Genomic DNA, 12,898 nt, shown 5'->3' on the forward strand with positions numbered 1-12,898 from the left:
ATTAATGGCTAATGATATAAAAATTACCCAATTTGAAGACATCCAACTCAAAACATCATTTTAGCGGAGAATCGTCATTATTTAAACTGCTTTTGATAATTTGTCCACACCATTAAGTATCTCAATTTTTATTTTAAAGTAACCACCCAGTGTATTAAAGAGTTTCGATTTTCAGAACTAAAATTTTTATTAAAGTAAAAAGTCATAGGTACTCAACCAAAAACAGATATGATTATACATAATAGAAATTATTAATCGTATCTTATGTTCTCGTTGTCACGAAAACCATAGCGACCTTTTCACTGTTTCAATTATTAAAAAAAACATACATGTACAAGTACATCGTGTATAATAATTCTTCAGCTTACGTTTCTATTTCCGGTAGTGGCTTGTAATATCGTAGTAACTATTTAAGTGTTTATTTTGACTTGGTAGTAAATAGAATAATATGTAATGTTTCAATCGTATAGTCAATTAACTTAATATATTGTAATATTTACTTGAGGCCAACGGTTAACATCAGCATATTATCGTCTTGATCGGTGTTCTGTGCTGACCAACCGTTGTCTTTTCGTAAATCTTGGTACCTACCGTAACTGTGTAATATTTTGATGTATGTACTATTTTAAGCGTCACTTCGATAGCAATAAGAAATGAATTGTAAAAAATATCGTATTCAACTACTGATGTCTCCAATTTATTGTGTGCAGCTAGATTTATTTATTTTTTATTATATATTGATTGGTTTTTGCTATATAATTTATTTAAGCATGAAACAATACTATGGATTAAATATTATGTCTTACTACCATCAAGATTATAATAATATTTTTTTTTATAATTTTCCTATTTAAAAAAAACCGTGACAAAAATCAATCGATCTGTTCTAAAAGACCAATTATTAAGAATGTTTCAAATTATTGTATTTATTTGAAAAAAATATTACATAATTATTATTGCATATTTTGAAATAGCTTTCACAGTCTTTTCTAACATTCTGTAAATTTCTTATAGCCAGGGACTAAGCAATTTTTATTTATGTCATATTTTATATTGGTAATTATAATTTTAAGTAGGTTATATTTTTTATTTTATTTATTTTTTGTTTTTCAAAATTACTCTGGATTATCGGTCTACTTCTTTGTAAAACGTGAAGAAGACAGTCTAAAATGAATGTCGGGATTTTTGCAAATGCGGTGAGTTATTTTATTTATTACAATTAAAATATTCGGATATTATTTTTTTTATTATTTAATTACTGGATTTGATCAATTCTTAACAATTTTAATATTATTCCCCATTTAAAAAATACTTTAAGTTAAAAAATGTAAATTTAATAATATACTCGGATTGTTCGAGTTGGTAGGAGACCCCCCTGTTATGTAATTTTCATGTATATATTATATATTATAATATACATACTTATATTCATGATCGAATGTAGAATCAGAAATAAATAACAGCAAATATCACCTGTATAAAATAGTGTCAACCGGAATCGTATTATTTGATTTATATATATATATATATTATAATAACGAAATGAATACATAATAATTATAAATATATATTTTATATGTATGTATAATATTATAATATACAGGGTAGGGTACGCCATAAGATCTCATACTACGGAAATGTTTGTACAAGCTACAGTTCAAATTGATTCTTCACCTTTATGTTATTAAATTTAAGCTTTGATTTCCATGAAAGAAAATTCTTCGTCTGTCTCACTATCAGTAAGCGCTCGCTTTAGGAAAATAATATTATAGATTCTATACAGTTGCACTTTCACTGGGCAAATCGAACGATCGAGAGAACAAAGGTCGACTCGCCCAGTGAAAACGCACCTCAAGGCCCAAAAGATCTAGTTCTATATATAAAGTGACGTGTGGTTTTTTTAGTGCCATACCAATATATCTCATATTATGAATGAGCAAAATAATAACATTTTCAATACCGAGCTAGATATTTTGGTTATTAATATTATATTATATAAAATTGGTTTGAGTCTTTTTTTAAATGTGTGAATAATTGGACATAGTTATGCAGATAGTAGCCAGTCCACAAAAAAAAATGAGATATGATATGGATCAGATGCGAGAAGGTTTTCTCTACATTCTGCTGAAAACAGCCAAGCCGCAAAAAAATATTCTTGAAATAAAATACTATTTACAATTTTACATACATTTATAATATCATGTTGTTGCTGAAGTGTCATTATCTCAGCTCGACATTATTGTGGACTGTCTACATTCTGCATAACTACGTTCAATCGTAGTTCATGAAATTTAGCTACACACGCATAATGTACTAACATATTATTATGATATAACACAATAGAATATAATTAAACAATTACAAAACATCACATACTGGTTTTTCGATTGATTGAATGATTGATCGATTGCCTTGTCGGAAATCTTACAACACTTTGATATTAATATTAACAATGCAATTTGCTTCTCTGGCGAACTCCAACCAATATAGCTATTTAGGATTAAGGACTTTTAAACTATTTTATGTTAAGGGCAATCATTACACCTTTCCAATGAATAGAATCGGTTTAAAAACATTTCTGACCGAAAACATCAAAGACCATTGATAATAATTTTCAAATATAATTTGCTAAATAACACCAGTAATTGTGTGGAAAATAACCGTAAGTAATAACAAAATTATACGATTTGAAACTTTGATACAGTATAACGCTGTTTCAATATTACGAGGTTATAAGTATGTTTACTGTTATAGCAAATTTTATAACTTGTAATTAAATAATAACATATTGAGTGGTATTAATTCATTCGTTGCACTATTTATTATGATGTTATTGCTAAGCTTTTACATAATTATAACTTAGTAATATTTTGACAGCGATGAGTGTTGTACTTCTTTCAAATATTTAGGTAGGTGTACTAGATTTAAAAAAAAAATGTATCAACGAAATAATTGACGAAATCCATAACGGCAAATATGTTGACGAAATCTTTTTTTATATACCATCATTCAATAAAAAATCAGTCTATATTATTCGTCTCCTGACGAACTTAAAACTTTATTAAAGATTATTTATCTACGTATGTGTGAATAAATCATTAACCAAACACGGACTGATTATTGTAAACATCAAAGGAAATTTTATTTATATTAGCCAAGAACATCCTAAGTGTAAATTTCATTGCTTATAATTTTTTTTATATATATAACAGCGATCTGCGTTAACGGTAAACTTCCGCCATACATTTTGAACATTCACCGATAATTTATTTAATTTATTTCCTTCCTACGTCGAAAATTTTAGTTAGCTTTTCAGTGGGTCTATTCTATACTTATCGAACACTAAATTGATAAATAGTATCAAACTTAGGGTAGGTTTGTATCAAAATATTAGCACTTATTGTAACAATTACACGAAGCCGGTTTTTATTGTTGCAATAAGTGCGATATTTTAACAGCAGCAAGATAGGTGCTGTTAAAATTTAGCACTTATTGCAACAATAAAAACCGGCTACGTGTAATTGTTACAATAAGTGCTAATATTTTGATACAAACCTACCCTAAGTTTGATAATATTTTTCACTTTATCACTTTAGCGGTCGATAAGCATAGAATAGACCCACAGGACACGAAATTAAATTCAACAATAATAAAACTCCTCGCTACAATGAATATGATTAATTATGTATCGCATTACATACATACTGAATTTAATAATATTGATTACCTACATATCGTCGCTATAGGATTTGTTTGTCGAATATCCATTTTTGTCGAAATCGACCTTTCAATGCAAAATGATTTTTTGTATCTAAATGGACCAGAACCATCCTTTTCTTTAAATTGCTTTGTAATGAAAACATCATTCATATGCTGTAAAAACAACAATTTAAATACCTCCATGTATTTAAATATAGGATAATGAAATTTGTATGTTCGTCTCCTGAACATTTGACATTTGGTCTATTCGACAGACCAATCTACAGCGACGATATCGAATTATGTAGTCTTTTTCAAATACATATTGGATTTTCAATCGGTTCGAATCTTTTGAGTTTGTTTTTAACCTAACTCATCTAATATCTACATCTAAAGTATTCAAATTTATAATTTACTGTAGATCTTAATAAATTAACAAATATGGAGTTTTTTCTACTTGTTCTTGGAAGCAATTGAAATTTTTTGACGTAGGACTTTGTTAAGTATTAACCCTCCCGTAATGATTGCTAGTTATAGTTTAGTTTCTTCTTTTAACACCTGTGATGTATTAAACATGATCTCAAGTCATAGAAACCCTTCCCAGGCCCTTTATAAACGTGACTACAGATAGGACGTGTCCATCATGCTACTACGATTCATGTAAACATTGTAAACTTGCAGCAATTGCGTCTTCGCTTAGTAATTGGCGTGGAGGGGGGGCATATAATGACGACAGTAAACATAATTATTATTGTTGTCTATCTTTCATTAAAAAAAAATACAATTTTAATATAAAATAATAAAGTTAAGTAAAAAGAATGGAAAATGTCCCTCGTCGATGTTATTTATATTAATTTAATTTATATGAATTAAAAACACTGCCGCTCGTCGATTGTGGCAGGTAAATGATATGTTTCATTTTAACTTTGGTTCGTTTCATGTATCACACAGTTTTTTTATCAAACTTATCTAACCTATTTTAATGTTCAATATTTAAAACGTATTGAACTTATTTGAACAATGAGTTACATAATAAATAATATGTAATAATAAATTTTCAATTAACATTATTAACAATCGATGAGAACTTATTATTGTTAATATTTTGTCTTATGTATTTTCGAAACCAATATAATATTTAGTTTTGTGACAGTTTTTTTTAAAACACACTGCATAATATAATTATTCATAGTTTTAACATTTAAATTAATTATTAATTAATCATAATTGATGTCGATCGAATGCAATAGAAACTTAAACAGAAAATTTATAGATTTTTCCCTGTGGTAATTCACACCAATTTTTTAATACGTTTCCAAAACACGTTTGTCTCGATTTTCTTTACTATGTTTCTAATGTATTTTCGCCAAGGGATACAAAAAAAAAATATGTTAATGATTGTATGTATAAAATTACACAAAAAAGTATATTATTCTATAATGCAAAGATAGCCAAGGATTGCCAGTACTTCACGATGTCGGTTATTAGTATTATTTCTTCTTTCACAAATTTTCATAAAAAAAATGCAAAAGATGACAAATATTTTTAATTCAATAGTAAAGTTTCAACTGAATAGTGATTTTATTTTTCACATACACAATCTGGCAACGTTCCCTACTGGCAACATTTGGCTTAATATACTAACCATATAAGATTAATCTTTGTATTGTAAAATATTTTATTTAATTTTAGATTATAAGTCTCTTACCGAACAGACGAAATATATTGTTAGTAAAAACTTATTTGTGTTTTCTTTTATTTACACACACTACATTACACAACATTATTAAACAAAATTCGAGGGGTTGTCTGCACAATACTGACATGTCCAAAAAAAAATATTTTCCAGGAAAGCAATACAAAGATTTGGAATTATAATTATAATAATTCATTTCAACATATTACCATTTTTTGGTTTTTTCAATATAACCGAATGCTAGTATCTCGTAGCATAATATTGGTATATAGGCAGGTATAGTATAGTATATATACAGTAGATGTGGATATGTCACTGTTGTGTTGACAACACTCGAAATGCAAAACAATGTTCAAGGAAACAACTAAATAGTGATAATTACACTTTATACCTACATGAAAAAAAATCTTCGAACTCTTACTGTTCCTAGGTGTTCTATTATGATCATGTTTATTTATTCCTCTTAACACTGCAACAGACCGTGAGGCCCAATGACAGTAGTGACGTTAGTAATATAAATGAAGCGATCACAAACACACCCAGCCTTTGAGAAAATCACAAATATTCTGTGACGTCACCTACAATCGAACCCGGGGTCCACCGGATGGAAAGGCCAGCGCCTTACGAACTGGACTACGAGGGCCGGATGTTGTACCCTTAATAAATTAAAATCAAACAATAGTTATGCAATACTACTTATTTCCACTTGGTTTTAATAATATCCAGGACTACTTTCGTCCACTTCAGACGGTCATCGTCAACTTTACTGTTACTGTCCCTTTGAAGTGGACGAAACAATATATTTCCACCAAGAATTGACAGTTAATGCCACAAAAGAAATGCAAGAGATAGAATGTGGCTGGACGCTTTTGAGATGTGGTGCTGAAGGAACATGCTCCGAAATCCATTAACAGAAAACGCACAATCCTGAAACAGGAGAGGTTTTTGGCATTATTCGTAAGAAATATTATTTTTTGGACCCCACTCGCTGGAGTGGATAGATTCAGGCTGATGATGATGATGATGACTCGCTGGAGTCGCCTGGTGAAAGGCGTCAGAAGTTTCTTGTTACCGATGATCCTCAGATGTACGGGGTTCAAGACTGAATGGCTAATGATCGTCGAGGGTAGAGTATACGTTTTATAACTTTTTACTACACTGATACGCCTCTGCCCGATTACCTCGCATAAAATTGGACCAAATGATATTCACTTGTATTAATATCGTCACTGGACAGGCCAATTGCCGTAACCCTCACCTTTCACCAAAGTAACATTTTGATTGGACCTATTGCATACGAACTGGCTAAGTATCTTGAATCCCAAAAATATATTTCGTATCAAAATAATTTAAAACTATTTTTAAGCCATTTGTAAATTGACAAAAAATATTCCAGCCAAATGCTGTAACCTTCTCTAAACGTAAGCCATAGGGTATGCACAGAGTAAGACACTCAATTTGTAATAAAATAATTAATAAATACAATTATATAAAATAAGTAATAAAATCCAATGCCCACAGTTTTTTTCACTTCCTGAAGAATTTGATATTTGCAGGTTACGCTACTTGGCCTGTACAGTGACAATAATAGTATGTAGGAATAAGAAAATAAATAGACAATGTATGTAAAGAAAAATATTTTTAGAATAAATATTACATCATTTTCATCCTAGAGCCGGAGTGTAAAGTTATGAAGAAGCAACTATAACAGAGCTGTCCCAGTTGGTGGATGAGTTACATAATAAATAATATATTGGTATTTCCCACGAACGCATCTGTTTTCCTTTCGAATTATAGCTTCTAAAACTACACCATGGGATAGTTTAAGATAAACGTTTTATGATAGTTAGGTACCTCTACCTATTTATAAAAATAATACAAATAACAAGGGAATCACTAACTTTGCGTAAGATTTACGTCGTGGGACGCGTCTTCGATGATGGGACGGCGGCATGCTTTGGCGGCGAACATCAAACAGATTCAAAATCTCACCCTTCAATAAAATTAACTGAAATGCAACAAAACCTCAGTCAGAGCGAGACGCAGTAACTGAACATCCGAACCAAACGGTTCGATGCATGTCACGCTTACAAAATAATTCTACGGAAGAGATGATCAACCACTGAATTGTCATAGTGGATGTAATTTGATCGTTATTAAGAGCATCACCTTTTCTCTAATTTACCTACACGTTGTTTTTTCAATGCTGCCATCAGAAATTTTTAAATTTTAGGTTGAGATTATGGCTATTTCTCTCTCTCTCTGAAGGTCCAAAACCTACAGGGAGCGTGGTGTCTCGTAAGCCCCTCGCGATTCCCAAACCCCCGCGCCGATTCTATGGGCTTTGTGCCTAAGATACCGTCCAACCTGTGGCAGTGTTACCTACTTCGCGTTTCTCTCGTCAATTCTAGCATATTAAAGTAGTTAACTAGCTCGCAAAATACGCGTGTGGCGTTAAATATAGTATCTTTCGACATCGCAAATAGCTTAAAATTTCTCATAAAAACCAGGAAAATTAAACTAGATTTGCATCATGCCGGTCTTTCGCACATAATAATATATATCTTCTTATCAGCCTTAAATGGAGATGGGCTGGACACATAGCTCGAAGAAGAGACAATCGTTGGACAAATCTAGTCATCCAGTGGTATCCAAGAAGTACAAAACGTCAGCAAGGTAGACCTAGAGGCCGCTGGATAATGCGCTGTAATGGATGCTGCGCAATGCACAGAACCGAGAGAAGTGGAAGCAGTTTGAAGAGGCCTTCATCCAGCAGTGGATAGATTCAGGCTGATGATGATGTATCTTCATTTTATTATGCCACCATCCCCTAACGGAGGTCGGCCATCATCAGGGTGGTCACAGTGGAGCTGCATTCGTACCAAACACTTTGGCTCGATACGTTACTCCAGCGGCGATTTACTTTGACGCAATCGATTCGTTAGAAAAATTCGAAGGGCTTCTAAACAAATTAAATCACTCAAAAAATTATTAAATTTTAGGTACTTACAACCAAAATCAAAAAATTTAAAAGAGAGGTTTAAAAGAATGCTATTTTATGTAATAAAAATACTTTATCCAGTCATCAAATGTTTAAAATAAATATTAAGGATAATAAGGCTTCAAAATTATATAAATATATTATCTACAACGTTTAAGGAATGTCCAGGGTTATGCTCTGAAAATACCATAAAAGCTCCATTTTGACCTACGCTGAGCATGTGGGCCGTTAGGGATAAAATTCAAATCCATTATTCTTGTTTCCAATAAAATATTCAGGAAACCACGTCCGAAATGCATCATTGCCATCATGAAAGATTTTTAGACCTTATTATCAGGCGAATAGACGGCCAAATGTTTTCTGTCGTTAAATTATATTGGTTATTATTAAAAAGCTAAGAATTTTCGAAATGATAATACTTACATGAATATTTTTTCCTATGAAAGGAAATAAATATATTATTTTGATCGAGGGACCTGAATAATTTTGTAATGTCAACATGTCCAGTAAATCTCAGGGTCCTCGCACATATCGTCGGTGTTTTGCAAAAAGGGCGAATTAACCAAAATGCTATTTTACAGGAGGATTTTTAACTTTTGACATTTATTTATTAATTACCTGTATAAATGTCCAACGAGTTTATAATAAAGCTTAGAAAGAATACTGTCCTTATAATATGCATTATAATATAATATTTTAAAGAGCCTAATACGTCACATTCGCTTTTTATTCGGAATACGGAGTGGATATTCGCCCTAACGATTATCGATTTTAAGTACTTTCCTGTGGAGATACAAATTCGCCGTTTTTACACAACAAAGCTAGTGAGGTATATTATATTGTTTTTTTCATTATAATGTCGATTTCGCCAAAATGGTTGATTCGCCCTTTTTACAAAACACCGACGATATGCTCCATTCAGGCCTCGCACTTGCTAGGATCGGCCCTGCCATCGCCACCACCTTATACCTATATTTTTTCAATTGAAATGGAGAGTTGAAAAGGATTGTCAGATGAGAGGTAAATAAAATACAACAGTTTTATGCAGATGAAATCCGTATAAATATTTAATACAACATCACCAATAATTATTAATTATTACATAAACAATCATTTGTTAGTTTGCGTCAGTTATTTAAGTAATTGGATATTGTGTGAGTGACACCCCCTAGCCCTCCGCATTGGCCTAAAAGGCTGACGACCCGGAAGGCCGAAACACTAAAGCAATAATTATTACTCCACACAAACACAACATGAGACGAATTTTATCTAAAAAATATATTCATTTTTGCATCTAGGCCCAATCATTTCTAGAATACTGTGAAAACAATCAAAACATTTTTCTACTTTGAAAATAAACAAAGATCATGCAGCAGTAGAATTATTTTGGCTGCGTAAAATATTACGTTATAATATTATTACGCTCAGACTATTTCACAGAATGAAGCTATTTACTGATATATTGATTTTATGATTATAATTTCTGGACCTCGTGAATTTTCCACTCTTTATTGGTTTATTCTAATATACCCCCACACTAAAATCAATAAGTATTTATTTAATAATAAACTCTAATATTCATTTTAATCATTAATTAATATTTAAAGCGACAGTAAGATAATTAAAAATGTATTTGCTGGTTCATGCATGCTTAACTTCGCGTTACAGAGTGGAAAATGAGACGGGCTATTCACAAAATGAAAATTGTTAATAGGTACTATATAGACATTCGAAACGTTATAAATTTCTTTTGAACCACAATGTTATCAATAAACCATTTCTTTTATTCAACGAATAATTCATAAGATTTTGAGAATGTAACATTCCATATATTGAACATACATAACTTGAAAACCAGATCATGGCCCCCACAAAGGGAGGGCTGACAGGGCTCTAGCCTGGGGACCCGGGCTCAGGAGGGGCCCGGCGAGGCAACTCGACCGTATAAGTGAGATAAACACACATTACAAATTTGCTTTCATAGTGAAAAAAGTCGCCTGCAGCGCTATTTTCCTTCAATGCTGTTATTATTTAAAATTATGTGGTTATACGGTTACAATTTTTAATTGTGTATCGATACTCGACAACTCCATAATACAAATGGATGTATTAAAATATACAAAAAAAAACACTGAATATACCGCTACACTATTTGGAAAACGCTGCTGTAGAGCGTCACACTGCCTTTTTTATTAGCGATAGGTAGGGGGGCCCGTCAAAGATCCTAGCCTAGGGGCCCGCTTCAGGATGTGGGGGGCATGCTTCTGACATATATCCACTAGAAAAAATCATATTTGAAAAAAATACGATACTCGATGGGATTTTAACCCGTATAACCACTGGTATCGCGCCAACTGTGTATTAACAAATTGAAAGCATTTCATGTATGACCTAGTTTAAATGGTCGTAATTAGATAGGAGGCTCGTAGCATAATCGGTTAATGAACAGTTGGCGCGATACCAATGGTTATACGGGTTCAAACCCCGTCGAGCATCGTATTTTTTTCAAATATGATTTTTTCTAGTGGGTATATACCTATATATCTGAAGTGTTTTCAAGTTATCTAGTTTCATAATGTTAGTGTTTAACGATTTGATTTGTGTGAGAAGAAGGGATTTTCCTGTCGAAAGGGAATTATCGATACCTTTAAACAGACAAGTAGGTAGGTATCTATATTTATTGATTTACTAAAAAGTTTCATATTTCAGTATATTAAACAAACATTGCAGATTTCTTAAAATTAACAAGATCAGCTGTTTTTTCTTTTAACGCAAACATAGGGAATGTTTATATTATATATATTTTATACAAAATTCCAGTTGAAAATCGTAGAAAATCCAACCTTCTTCTCACTTGTCCACGTCAATAGATATTTCCGTTTAATTTAATTGCATATTATTGAAATGTTTCGCTTTGTCAGTGAAAAATAAGAAACACTTAGACTGTACCTACCAATTTTGTGCAAAAGAGTGGTATTGTTTCATGGCATAGATTGTATATTAATCGCATCTCAATCCTAGAATAACTATGCATTAAACTTATAAGATAAGTTTTACTCATCAATATCCAAATGAAAAAAAAATCGTTATAAATCATTATTAGACTTCAGAAAGTCGATGAAACTATAGCGATGATGTTGTTAACTTTACAATATAAATAAATAATGTCATGACTTCTGATGAAGGCTGTTTTTTTGCAATAGTCATAAAGTAATGTGCATCTGCATAGGTATCCTAGGTGGAAACGATATATGAATTACAATGAAAATTAATTTGCCAAAAAAGAATTTCTAAGATATGTCAAAACGGATTGTTTCAAAATATTGTTTTTACGCTATAGAAAATAGATACGGGCGAATTTTTACTTGTATAGATTTAGTTTAGTATATAATATTATACCAATGAAATATTACAAATATGTAAATTAGTGACCGATCGATTGATTGATTGAAGGTATTAAAATTGATAGAAAAACCTGACGTGTCATGTATTTTAGTAACTATTTATTATTAATTTGATTAGTATTAATTTACTATATAAAAAGTCTGTGGAGAGCATTGTATGAAAAATTAGTTAAATTCATATCACAATAATTATAATTCTACGAAATCTACGTATATAATATATAATATTTGTATTTTTGCATTAATATTTATTATAATGGTACAATAAAAAACTACACATTTTGTTTTTGTATTAACGATAATTGCAATTTCTATTATCCATATAGTACACATCTCTACCACCACTATTTATACATTTGTGTTACATTTATAAATATCAAGTTAATCGTAATTAAAATACATAAAAAAAGTATACATCTATTCACTTACGATGCACCCCTCTTCCCAACCGTTTAACACAATATCAAATATTTAACTCGAGAAAAATCGAATTGAAAATATATTCGTTTAAAAACTAATTTAGTCAAGTTTTTTTCTATTAAATTAATTGAATTCAATAGCCATACGACAAAAAAGGCACCCCCATCTCTCAACCATAAATGATAATAATATAAACATTAAATACACGTGTTTATGTGCAGAAAATAATCGATTTGCTATTACATAATATTCATTATATTATTTTACATATTGACTATGTTTGGACTTACCCCGTTTTATTTGATATATGTTTTTTTTTTGTTTATTGATGGTATTGAAATATTGGCGATTTTTCATATAATTACCGCGGGTTGGTCACATATTACATTCTATGTTGATAGATAGCTATTACGTAGGTACTTGACAAATTAAATTTAAAAATAAAAATACAAATTTCATTTCCGTCCACGTCTTCTCTCCTTTTCTTTCAGAAGTAACATTATGCAACTTTTCACAATATATATTATATAGTCGTATAGTGATTAGTGGATTTCACTCAATAAAAAATCCGTGTAGTGCATAAGAATGCCAGTTTTTATGAAGTCTAGTATACTGATTGAGCTGTATTCAAACTTTAAGTATTTATAATGAAAAAAATGTGAAAGTATAATTTTATAT

The sequence above is a fragment of the Rhyacophila brunnea genome, unplaced genomic scaffold (genome assembly GCF_057557595.1).
Source record: "Rhyacophila brunnea isolate RB1 unplaced genomic scaffold, BYU_Rbru_1.0 scaffold_12, whole genome shotgun sequence".
In the NCBI taxonomy this organism is placed as follows: Eukaryota; Metazoa; Arthropoda; class Insecta; order Trichoptera; family Rhyacophilidae; genus Rhyacophila; species Rhyacophila brunnea.